The following is a 12,284-nucleotide window of genomic DNA, read 5'->3' as shown; positions in this document are numbered from 1 at the left end:
AGCTCTTAGCGATACTGTAGCTCCTTCCTATACTGTAGCTCCTAGATATACTGTAGCTCCTAAATATACTGTAGCTCCTAAATATACTGTAGCTCCTAAATATACTGTAGCTCTTAGCTATACTGTAGCTCCTAGTTATACTGTAGCTCCTAGATATACTGTAGCTCCTTCCTATAATGTAGCTCCTTCCTATACTGTAGCTCCTAGATATACTGTGGCTCCTAGATATACTGTGGCACATAGCTCTTAGCTCTACTGTAGCTCTTAGCTATACTGTAGCTCCTAGTTATACTGTAGCTCCTAGATATATTGCAGCTCCTAGATATACTGTAGCTCCTAAATATACTGTAGCTCCTAAATATACTGTAGCTCCTAGCTATACTGTAGCTCCTAAATATACTGTAGCTCTTAGCTATACTGTAGCTCCTAGTTATACTGTAGCTCCTAGATATATTGCAGCTCCTAGATATACTGTAGCTCTTAGCTTTACTGTAGCTCCTAGATATGCTGTAGCACTTAGCTATATTGTAGCTCTTAGCTATACTGTAGCTCCTAGATATACTGTAGTGCCTAGATATACTGTAGCTCTTAGCTATACTGTAGCTCCTAGATATACTGTAGTGCCTAGATATACTGTAGCTCTTAGCTATACTGTAGCTCTTAGCTATATTGTAGCTCCTAGATATACTGTAGCTCTTAGCTATATTGTAGCTCCTAGCTATACTGTAACTCTTAGCTATACTGTAGCTCTTAGCTATAGTGTAGCTCGCCTAGCTCCTAGATATACTGTAGCTCCTAGCTGGGGTAATGAGTCTTGGGATGTGGCCAAATGGCCACATTTGCATTACTTTTGATCAGGGCCCATAGGGAATAGGATTCCATTTTGGACAAAGCATTGGTCTCTAGTACTGTTGCTTGGATTGAGTTTGTTTCAACAGAAGAAGTGTGAGGTGATATTCAAGCTATGACTGACAGAGTGGAGCTGGACAGAAGCTGTGTTTATGGTGCATGTGTAACTAGTCAATATGTGTGATTGATGCAGTTGTCGGCAGTCTAAACCGCAGCGAGGCAGTAGTGAGTGTTGTTGTCTCAGAAAGTTTATAGCTCGGGGCTCAGCAGTGCTTTGCTGCCCTCCATGGGCGATACACAGAGACCGCCATTTCTGTTGTTGGTGGGCATTCTCACAGTAGGAACTGATTAAAAATGCCCTTTATAGAAAATCGCCATGGGCAACGACTACAATGTAATTTTCCATTAGATGTGTATCACCCTATTTAGTCTTGTTGCGTGTGGGAAGACATCAAAAGACATGAGTTGGCTGTCGTGGTATGTACATTAAGTATGTATGCAGACATGTATTGGAGGATGTAGATGTGAGAGAATATGGCTAATATCATTAATGAGAGTTTTAGAGCTCTGGACAGAAATAGAAGGAATGAGAGGCCTACAGGACACAAGCCGAATACAGGGATGTGATGCCATTTCACCATTGCCACAGGGCAGAGAGAGACAGGGAGGGAGAGAGGGAGGGAGCGAGAGGGGAGATTGCCTGATGACTCAAATATAATTATTCCTCTGCTCTGTGTTTGCTACATACTGTACTCCAGTCTGAGACTGCCATGGTTGAAGCCGTTTGTGCTGACGTCAAAATCAGGGGTGTTGTACAAACCAAAGTCCTCAGCGATTGGATCATCTCTTACCAGAGTATCAAAGCCAAAGACACATTTTCCAAACGTCGCTTTACCCATGTGTGTTCTGGCTCTGACTCAATCCACCGGTTTATGGGACCAATCAGAACGGTTAAAATGTGTTTGCGTTCTAGAAATTGTCAGTGGTGGTGGCGTTTGGCCTAGCAAGAAGTTTGGGTAGCCAGGCAAGGGGGGGAGGGAACAAGAGAGAGAAGGAGAGAGCGAAAGGTCAGTAGAGAAAGATAAAATCTGGGAAAAATATAGAGAAAGAAAGAAGAGAGATCGAGAGAAGGAGAGTACAAGAAATGGAGGAGAGTAGAGAAATGGAGAGAACGGGAGGAGAGGAGAGAAATGGAGAGAAAGGGAGAAGGGAGAGTAGAGAAATGGAGAGAAAGGTAAAAGGAGGTAAAATGTCAGATTGGCTTTACGTTACATTTAGAATACTTTTTTATCCAGAGCCACTGACAGTTAGTGCATTCATGTTAAGATACATTCATGTTAAGATACATTCATGTTAAGATAGCTTGATGGGACAACCAAGCACAGTCATAGTACATTTGTACTCAATCAAGTAGCTATCAGTAGAGATGGGTGGGATGGGCTGTCGGGTGCAAGTGTTATTTTACAAAAGGCACTGGGGGGATTATTTTAAGATGCCCTTTGAAGAGGTAGGGTTTCAAATGTTTTATGTTTTTGGGAGATGGGCAGGGACTCTCAGGAGGAAGCTGGTTCCACCATTGGGGTGCCAGGACAGAGAAGAGCTTGAACTGGGCAGCCCAGCCAACAGCGAGTTGCAGTAGTCCAGACGGGAGACAATATTTGCTTAAAGCTTGTCGGATCATAAAAGTGCCAACTTTAGTCTAACAGTGGGTTTACTGAAATGCATAGATTCTCCTCTAGTAGATATGGCAGATGTTATTGTGTTCCCAGTAAATCTTGCTTTCTCCAATACTGTCTCTAGTTCATCTTGCGTATCTGTTTTACAAACTAGAGATCAGTAGAGATTTGATAGATCAGTTCTGTAGAAACATGTACTAGTATCACAAGGTGAGATACTGTATGGTTGTCAGTGGTGATACATCCGTCACTTTATTTACATCATCTCTTTAAACCTCTGCTGCCATCCGGTGGCCATTGACGCTAACACATGTATGATGTGTTGCTTAAACATGCTGTATTACACACAATACATAACCCCAAAAATAGTGAGCCAACATGCTTTCAGCACTTTTATTTCCATTATTGATCAAAACTAATTTTATCATGCTCTCTCCTCTCTCTCTGCAGCCAGTGGAGGCTCCTCAGAGGAGGAAGGGGAGGACCATCCTCCTCAGAGAATTTCAGAAAAATGTAAAGTGAAACATTACAAAAGTTTAACTTTTTTGATAAAAATATATTAAAATATATTCACCAAATAATTTATTAAAACAAACTGTTTAGTAATGAAGGTCTACAGTAGCCTCAGCAGGGCTTTGTAGGGTAGCACCATGGTGTAGCCGGAGGACGGCTAGCTTCTGTCCTCCTCCGGGTACATTGACTTCAATAGGAAACCTAGGATGCTCATGGTTCTCATCCCTTTCCATAGACTTACACAGTAATTATGATAACTTCCGGAGGACATCCTTCAACGTATCAGAACTCTTGCAGCATGAACTGATATGTTGTCCACCCAATCAAAGGATCAGAGAATTAATCTAGTACTGAAAGCATAAGCTACAGGTAGGTAGCAGTGCAGTCCATAACATTCACCCAAAGAGAGAGAAAGACAATAGTTGAACAGTTTAACAAATTCATTTATTCTAAAATTAAGGAGAAGCAAAAGAGAGAGACTTATTTTTTAGTATATATTTTTTACTTTCACTTTCACTGACTTAGCTAGCGAATGCTAGTTTAGCCTACTCAAACACCCGGGTCAAACAAGGGGATGCTATGTTAGCTAGCTGGCTATGGCTTTCCAACAATGGAACTCTTCTAAGAGTTGCCACCAGGACCCCCAAGTTTAACTGCTAAACTGCTTGCTGTACACTGTACTGTATGATTGTAGCGGGTTTACTAACGAGTTAGTTCCAGTAGCTATGTTGACTATGACATTAATATGGTGACAATGATGTAGGCTATGTGTAGCGGATATGGTAGGAACGTTTGGCTTGTAAAGGTTTTTTTCGCCTGTTCACAGACAACTGTTGTATTGTGCACTGAAGTCCACAAGCGAAGGGAAAAGGTGAGAGGAGAGAAGGAATTATACTGAACAAAAATATAAATGCAACATGTAAAGTGTTGGTCCCATGTTTCATGAGCTGAAATAAAAGATCCCCAAAATTTTAGACAAGCACAAAAAGCTTATTTCTCTCAAATGTTATGCGCAAACTTGTTTACATCCCTGTTAGTGAGCTTTTCTCCTTTGCCAAGATAATCCAAAGCCACTCTCAAATGTGTAGTTTTGCCAAACAACACAATACCATCGATTTCTTAAGTTTTGAGGGTGAGTGTAATTGGCCTGCTGACTGCAGGAATGTCCACCAGAGCTGTTGCCAGATAATTGAAGGTTCATTTCTCTACCACAAGCCGCCTGCAACATTGTTTTATGGAATTTGGCAGTACGTACAACTGGCCTCACAACCTTAGACCACATGTAACCAGTCCAGCCCAGGACCTCCACATCCGGCTTCTTCACCTGTGGGATTGTCTGAGATCAGTCACCCGGACAGCTGATGAAACTGTGCATTTCCACAACCAAAGAATTTCTGCACAAACTGTCAGAAACTGTATGCTCGTCATCCTCACCAGGGTGTTGACCTGACTGGAGTTCAGCGTTGTAACCGACTTCCGTGGGCAAATGCTCACCTTCAATGGCAGCTGGCATGCTGGAAAAGTGTGCTCTACACAGATTAATCCTGGGTTTCAACTATACCGCCAGAAGGCAGACAGCGTGTGGGCGAGTGGTTTGCTGATGTCAACGTTGTGAACAGAGTGCCCCATGGTGGTGTTGGGGTTACGGTGTGGGCAGGCATAAGCTACGGACAACGGACACAATTGCATTTTATTGATTTGAATGCACAGATATACCTTGACGAGATCCTGAGGCCCATTGTCGTGCCATTCATTTGCCGCCATTTCAGCAGGATTATGCACGGCCCCATGTTGGAAGGAGCTGTACACAATTCCTGGAAGATGAAACATGCCCCAGTTTTTCCATGGCCTGCATACTCACGAGACATGTCACCCATTGAGCATGTTTGGGAATGCTGTGGATCGACGTGTTCCATTTCCCGCCAATATCCAGCAAGAAGAAGAAATGGCAGCAGTTTTACGGGCGCCTAACCAATTGTGCTATTATGTGGGGTGTTTTCGCGTTATTTGTAACTTATTTTGTACATATTGTTTCTGCAACCGTATCTTACGGCAGAAAAGAGCTGCTGGATATCAGGACAGCTGTCATGGCCCTTTTTGGAATGAGGATCGGACCAAAGCGCAGCGTGGTAAGTGTTCATGATATTTTACTACTCAAAAAACACTCGAACAAAATAACAAAGTGAAAGGGGGAAAAAAACTTCTGTCAGGTGCTGACACTAAACAGAAACTAACTACACACAAAACACAGGTGGGAAAAATGCTGCCTAAGTATGATTCCCAATCAGAGACAACGATAGACAGCTGCCTCTGATTGGGAACAACACTCGGCCAAAAACAAAGAAATAGAAAACAAAGAAATAAAGAACCTAGAATGCCCACCCTAGTCACACCCTGGCCTAACCAAAATAGAGAATAAAAGCCTCTCTATGACCAGGGCGTGACAACAGAGATCACTCACCTCGGATTAGAAGAAGATTTTTTTCAACAACAAGCAAGAATCACATGATATTCTCCAAACCAAAGAGTTATTCACAAGAGGAAGCGACGCAGGTACAGAGGACGAAGAGCCAGATGCCTCTTCAGGACCCGCAGAAGACGAGTAGGAAAGCTGCCGTTACCGTCAATATTACTCGCCAACATACAATCATTGGACAATAAATTAGACAAGGTACGATCATGAATATCCTACCAACAAGACATTAAAAACTGTAATATCCTATGTTTCACGGAATCGTGGCTGAATGACGACATGGATATTCAGCTAGCGGGATATACGCTGCACCGGCAGGATAGAACAGCACACTCCGGTAAAACGAGGGTTGGGCGGTCTGTGCATATTTGTAAACAACAGCTGGTGCACGAAATCTAAGGAAGTTTCTAGATTTTGCTCGCCTGAAGTAGAGGATATTGTGATAAATTGCAGGACACACTACTCGCCTCCACAAACAGATGCTGGCACGAAGACCGCACTCAGTCAGCTGTGTAAGGAAATAAGCAAACAGGAACCCACTCACCCAGTGGCGGCGCTCCTAGTGGCCGGAGACTTTAATGCAGGGAAACTTAAATCAGTTCTACCAAATCTCTATCAACATGTTAAATGTGCAACCAAAGGGAAAACAATTCTAGATCACCTATACTTCACACACAAAGTCGCGTACAAAGCTCTCCCTCCCCTCCATTTGGTAAATCTGACCACAACTCTATCCTCCTGATTCCTGCTTACAAGCAAAAATTTAATCAGGAAGCACCAGTGACTCGGTCTATAAAAAAAGTGGTCAGATGAAGCAGATGCTAAACTACAGGACTGTTTTGCTATCACAGACTGGAACATGTTCCGGGACTCTTCAGATGACATTGAGGAATACACCACATCAGTCACTGGCTTTATCAATAAGTACATCGAGGACGTTGCCCTCACAGTGACTGTACGTACATACCCCAACCAGAAGCCATGGATTACAGGCAACATTCGCACTGAGCTAAAGGGTAGAGCTGCCGCTTTCACGGTGCGGGACTCTAACCCGGAAACTTACAACAAATCCCGCTATGCCCTGCGACGAACCAGCAAACAGGCAAAGCGTCAATACAGGGCTAAGATTGAATCATACTACACCTGCTCCGACGCTCTTCGGATGTGGCAGGGCTTGCAAACTATTACAGACTACAAAGGGAAGCACAGCCATGAGCTGCCCAGTGACACGAGCCTACCAGACGAGCTAAATCACTTCTATGCTCGCTTCGAGGAAAGCAACACTGAGGCATGCATGAGAGCATCAGCTGTTCCGGACGACTGTGTAATCACGCTCTCCGTAGCCGACATGAGTAAGACCTTTAAACAGGTCAACGTACACAAGGCTGCGGGGCCTTTTAACAGGACGGGTGCTCCAGGCATGTGCTGACCAACTGGCAGGTGTCTTCACTGACATTTTCAACATGTCCCTGATTGAGTCTGCAATACCAACATGTTTCAAGCAGACCACCATAGTCCCTGAGCCCAAGAACATAAAGGAAACCTGCCTAAATGACTACAGACCCGTAGCACTCATGTCCGTAGCCATGAAGTGCTTTGAAATGCTGGTAATGGCTCACATCAACACCATTATCCCAGAAACCCTAGACCCAATCCAATTTGCATACAGCCCAAACAGATCCACAGATGATGCAATCTCTATTGCACTCCACACTGCCCTTTCCCACCTGGACAAAAGGAACAGCTACAGTGCCTTGCGAAAGTATTCGGCCCCCTTGAACTTTGTGACCTTTTGCCACATTTCAGTCTTCAAACATAAAGATATGAAACTGTATTTTTTTGTGAAGAATCAACAACAAGTGGGACACAATCATGAAGTGGAACGACATTTATTGGATACTTCAAACTTTAACAAATCAAAAACTGAAGAATTGGGCGTGCAAAATTATTCAGCCCCTTTACTTTCAGTGCAGCAAACTCTCTCCAGAAGTTCAGTGAGGATCTCTGAATGATCCAATGTTGACCTAAATGACTAATGATGATAAATACAATCCACCTGTGTGTAATCAAGTCTCCGTATAAATGCACCTGCACTGTGATAGTCTCAGAGGTCCGTTAAAAGCGCAGAGAGCATCATGAAGAACAAGAAACACACCAGGCAGGTCCGAGACACTGTTGTGAAGAAGTTTAAAGCTGGATGTGGATACAAAATTTTTTCCCAAGCTTTAAACATCCCAAGGAGCACTGTGCAAGCGATAATATTGAAATGGAAGGAGTATCAGACCACTGCAAATCTACCAAGACCTGGCCGTCCCTCTAAACTTTCAGCTCATACAAGGAGAAGACTGATCAGAGATGCAGCCAAGAGGCCCATGATCACTCTGGATGAACTGCAGAGATCTACAGCTGAGGTGGGAGACTCTGTCCATAGGACAACAATCAGTCGTATATTGCACAAATCTGGCCTTTATGGAAGAGTGGCAAGAAGAAAGCCATTTCTTAAAGATATCCATAAAAAGTGTCGGTTAAAGTTTGCCACAAGACACCTGGGAGACACACCAAACATGTGGAAGAAGGTGCTCTGGTCAGATGAAACCAAAATTGAACTTTTTGGCAACAATGCAAAACGTTATGTTTGGCGTAAAAGCAACACAGCTCATCACCCTGAACACACCATCTCCACTGTCAAACATGGTGGTGGCAGCATCATGGTTTGGGCCTGCTTTTCTTCAGCAGGGACAGGGAAGATGGTTAAAATTGATGGGAAGATGGATGGAGCCAAATACAGGACCATTCTGGAAGAAAACCTGATGGAGTCTGCAAAAGACCTGAGACTGGGACGGAGATTTGTCTTCCAACAAGACAATGATCCAAAACATAAAGCAAAATCTACAATGGAATGGTTCAAAAATAAACATATCCAGGTGTTAGAATGGCCAAGTCAAAGTCCAGACCTGAATCCAATCGAGAATCTGTGGAAAGAACTGAAAACTGCGGTCCACAAATGCTCTCCATCCAACCTCACTGAGCTCGAGCTGTTTTGCAAGGAGGAATGGGAAAAAATTTCAGTCTCTCGATGTGCAAAACTGATAGAGACATAACCCAAGCGACTTACAGCTGTAATCGCAGCAAAAGGTGGCGCTACAAAGTAATAACTTAAGGGGGCTGAATAATTTTGCACGCCCAATTTTTCAGTTTTTGATTTGTTAAAAAAGTTTGAAATATCCAATAAATGTCGTTCCACTTCATGATTGTGTCCCACTTGTTGTTGATTATTCACAAAAAAATACAGTTTTATATATTTATGTTTGAAGCCTGAAATGTGGCAAAAGGTCGCAAAGTTCAAGGGGGCCGAATACTTTCGCAAGGCACTGTATGTGAGAATGCTATTCATTGACTACAGCTCAGCGTTCAACACCATAGTACCCTCAAAGCTCATCACTAAGCTAAGGAACCTGGGACTAAACACCTCCCTCTGTAACTGGATCCTGGACATCCTGACGGGCCGCCCCCAGGTGGTGAGGGTAGGTGGTGGTGAGGTGGTGAGGGTAGGACCGAGCACGCTCCCATTCTCATCGACGGGGCTGTAGTTGGACAGGTTGAGAGCTTCAAGTTCCTTGGTGTCCCCATCAACAACATACTAGAATGGTCCAAACACACCAAGACAGTCGTGAAGAGGGCACGACAAAGCCTATTCCCCCTCAGGACACTAAAAAGATTTGGCATGGGTCCTGAGATCCTGAAAAGATTCTACAGCTGCAACATCGAGAGCATCCTGACCGGTTGCATCACTGCCTGGTACGGCAATTGCTCTGTCTCCGACCGCAAGGCACTTCAGAGGGTAGTGCGTACGGCCCAGTACATCACTGGGGCTAAGCTGCCTGCCATCCAGGACCTCTACACCAGGCGGTGTCAGAGGAAGGCCCTAAAAATTGTCAAAGACCCCAGCCACGCCAGTCATAGACTGTTCTCTCTACTACCGCATGGCAAGCGGTTCCGGAATGCCAAGTCTAAGACAAAAAGGCTTCTCAACAGATTTTACCCCCAGGCCATAAGAATCCTGAACAGGTAACCAAACGGCATGAGGGACAAGGTGGTCACACCAGATACTGACTGGTTTTCTGATCCACGCCCCTACCTTTTTTTTTTAAAGGTATCTGTGACCAACAGATGCATATCTGTATTCTCAGTCATGTGAAATCCATAGATTAGGGCCTAATGAATTTATTTAAATTGACTGATTTCAATGTATGAACTGTAACTCAGTAAAATCTTTGATATTGTTGCATGTTGCATTTTATATTTTTGTTCAGAGTATATATAGGCTACATCGAGCTAAGGGATCATGCGGTTTATATGTGGCTGTTAATTCTGTGTTTGCATGTGATCAGGGGTGTATTCATTCTGCCGATTCTGTTGAAAAGCCTTTCTTAAACAGAAACAAAACGGAAAGAAACGGGGATAAACATACCTGAATATGTCCAATAGAAACTCTCGTCTGCAACTGTTGGACTCATTTTTACAACCTAGATCAGCTAGATGCAGGCAAGAGTGTGCATGGCGGTGTTGAATGTGTCACTGTCTGTCACCTTCATTACTCTGATTTCTCTGGACCTGTGCGCCTACATGTAGTAGCCTAAGCCTCTCCATGTTACATTGAGCAGGGTGAAGTATGAATGACAGTTATCCAATATGCTGTAATAGAAATAAGGCCACGCTCATAAAAACATTGAAATAAAGTCCTCCCTCATCATAAATGGCATCTACCGCCACTGTCTGCACATGGTGAGCAATATTTTTGTAACATCAAAGCACAATATCGAATCACATGCATATCGTGTCGGCACCTAAGTAATAATCATTTAATGGGTGCTTAGTCTTGTTCCACACATGTTCAAGTGTGTATTAGTGTGTATGAAATGGAAATGTGATTATTGCATTTCCCGCTCTCCCTGAGATAGTGGGTTCATAGCCATTATCAACGGCAACATTGGAAAGGTAAGGATTGAGTGCCTTTCTCAAGGGCACATCAACAGATGTTTTACCTCGTCGGCTCAGGGATTTGAACTAGCGACCGTTGGGTTACAGGCCCAACACTCTAACATCTAGGCTACCTGCCAACGTATCAGGACAATATCGTTTTGTGAGGTCCCTGGCAATTCAGAGTCCACTCGTACTCAGGTTCAACTAGACTAGGGGTATTTCTGTCTGCTTTGCTGTGATCTTTTACTCTTTCATATCCAGGGTAAGGCAAGGATCCTGCAGGGATGTGCGTGTTTGTGTGTGTGTGTGTGATCTGTGAATAGTCTATCTACATGTATGAATGCATCATACGACAGCCTAGAAGGGAAAGCATAGAAAATACAGAACCATTACAACAGATGATTGTAAAGAGAGGATGTATGACTAAATTATTCCTTGACATGCCATCATGATACTAAACTGTGACAATCGTGTGTCACCACCATCGGGTAAACGCCGGCGAGGCAGTAATTGCCAAAGGCTGATTGGCCTCAAGCGAATTAATGTGAGCTGAACAGCTGTAATGCTCCTACTGACCACTTGAGGGAAGCCTTGTCACTGCAATAGGCTGGAGAGGCAGAGTGGAAGAGAGAGAGAGCCAGCAGGTGAGCTGAGGAGGCCTGACATGTCTTGGATAGAGCTCAGCAAGCTGTCTCCTCTCATAACATGTCAACCCATGGCCCTACACAGAAAGCCCCATATCACTCACCATCTCCCCAGCCCCTGCCCAGTGTCGGTATCTGGGTAGGAGAGGCTTGTCTGACAATATCAATCAGTCACCATACACAAAGAGGAGAGGGGATGACATGGGCATACTGTCACACCCAGGCAGTCTGTCATCATTATGAGTGGCTGCTGTTTTAGAGGGTCATTTGATGCTGACGCAATATCCCTACAGGGTAAATTGACACCATCTTCTATGGGCAGAGTAAGCAGAAGGTCTGAAACATGACACTATTGCCTGGTTCAAGAAACACTTTCACAAGAACAAGAGACAGTAATGATGATAACAACCACCACCTGATGACGACGATGATAATCAACTGCTTTGCACATACTCACTCCACCACCCCCACTCTGTAGCATCCACCTGGGTGATGCACGACATGGCAGCCATTTTGCTCCATGAAAAGCCTATTAATTCCCACTTCATTTCACAGTCAGATCCATTAGGCTTCCAATTTTCTCCACTTCTATAATTACCTTCCTATTATTGATTTAACTTTCTATTTCATCAACTCGTTTAGATAGGTCCACACTGAAAGCTCCTCGCATGGCCAGTACTTTGAGAGAGGGGGTTCATTCAGCTTGAGTTAAAAGATAGCTGTGTGTGTGTGTGTGTGTGTGTGTGTGGTGGCGAGCGGGGCTGTAGCGGTTGAGTGTGCATATTACAGGGTGATTAAGGAGGAGTCAGGAAGCAGGGTAACTGATGGGCTTTCAGGAGAAGAGGAGAGGAGAGGAGGAGAAGAGGAGCTGTGGGCTGGAACACCTCGTTCCTCTTCCTCATTAATACCCATCCCACACAGCCTGCCTACTCACTACTCCTCTTCCTCATTATACCCTCACCATGCAGCCTGCTCCTTCTCCTCCTCTCCCTCTTCTTACTCTCCCTCATATTCCTCATTAAGACCCACCCTGATTGCATCTTCCTCCTCCTCCTCCTCCAGTCCATCTGAGTAGAGAGGGGGTGTGTATGAGGTGATTTTTCTGAACAGGCTGCAGGCTAGCTGTGAGTTGGACAGAGTAGTGGA

General features: G+C 44.1%; 1 protein-coding gene across 1 annotated transcript in view; it reads left to right on the top strand.

The window, feature by feature from the left end:
* Positions 1 to 12,284, top strand: part of LOC110485175 (noelin-2-like) — a 117,395-nt gene that overhangs the window by 40,788 nt on the left and 64,323 nt on the right. The gene's annotated exons all lie outside the window — the stretch shown is intronic.

The sequence above is a fragment of the Oncorhynchus mykiss genome, chromosome 13 (assembly GCF_013265735.2).
Source record: "Oncorhynchus mykiss isolate Arlee chromosome 13, USDA_OmykA_1.1, whole genome shotgun sequence".
In the NCBI taxonomy this organism is placed as follows: Eukaryota; Metazoa; Chordata; class Actinopteri; order Salmoniformes; family Salmonidae; genus Oncorhynchus; species Oncorhynchus mykiss.
This window is presented reverse-complemented; position numbering and strand designations above follow the sequence as displayed.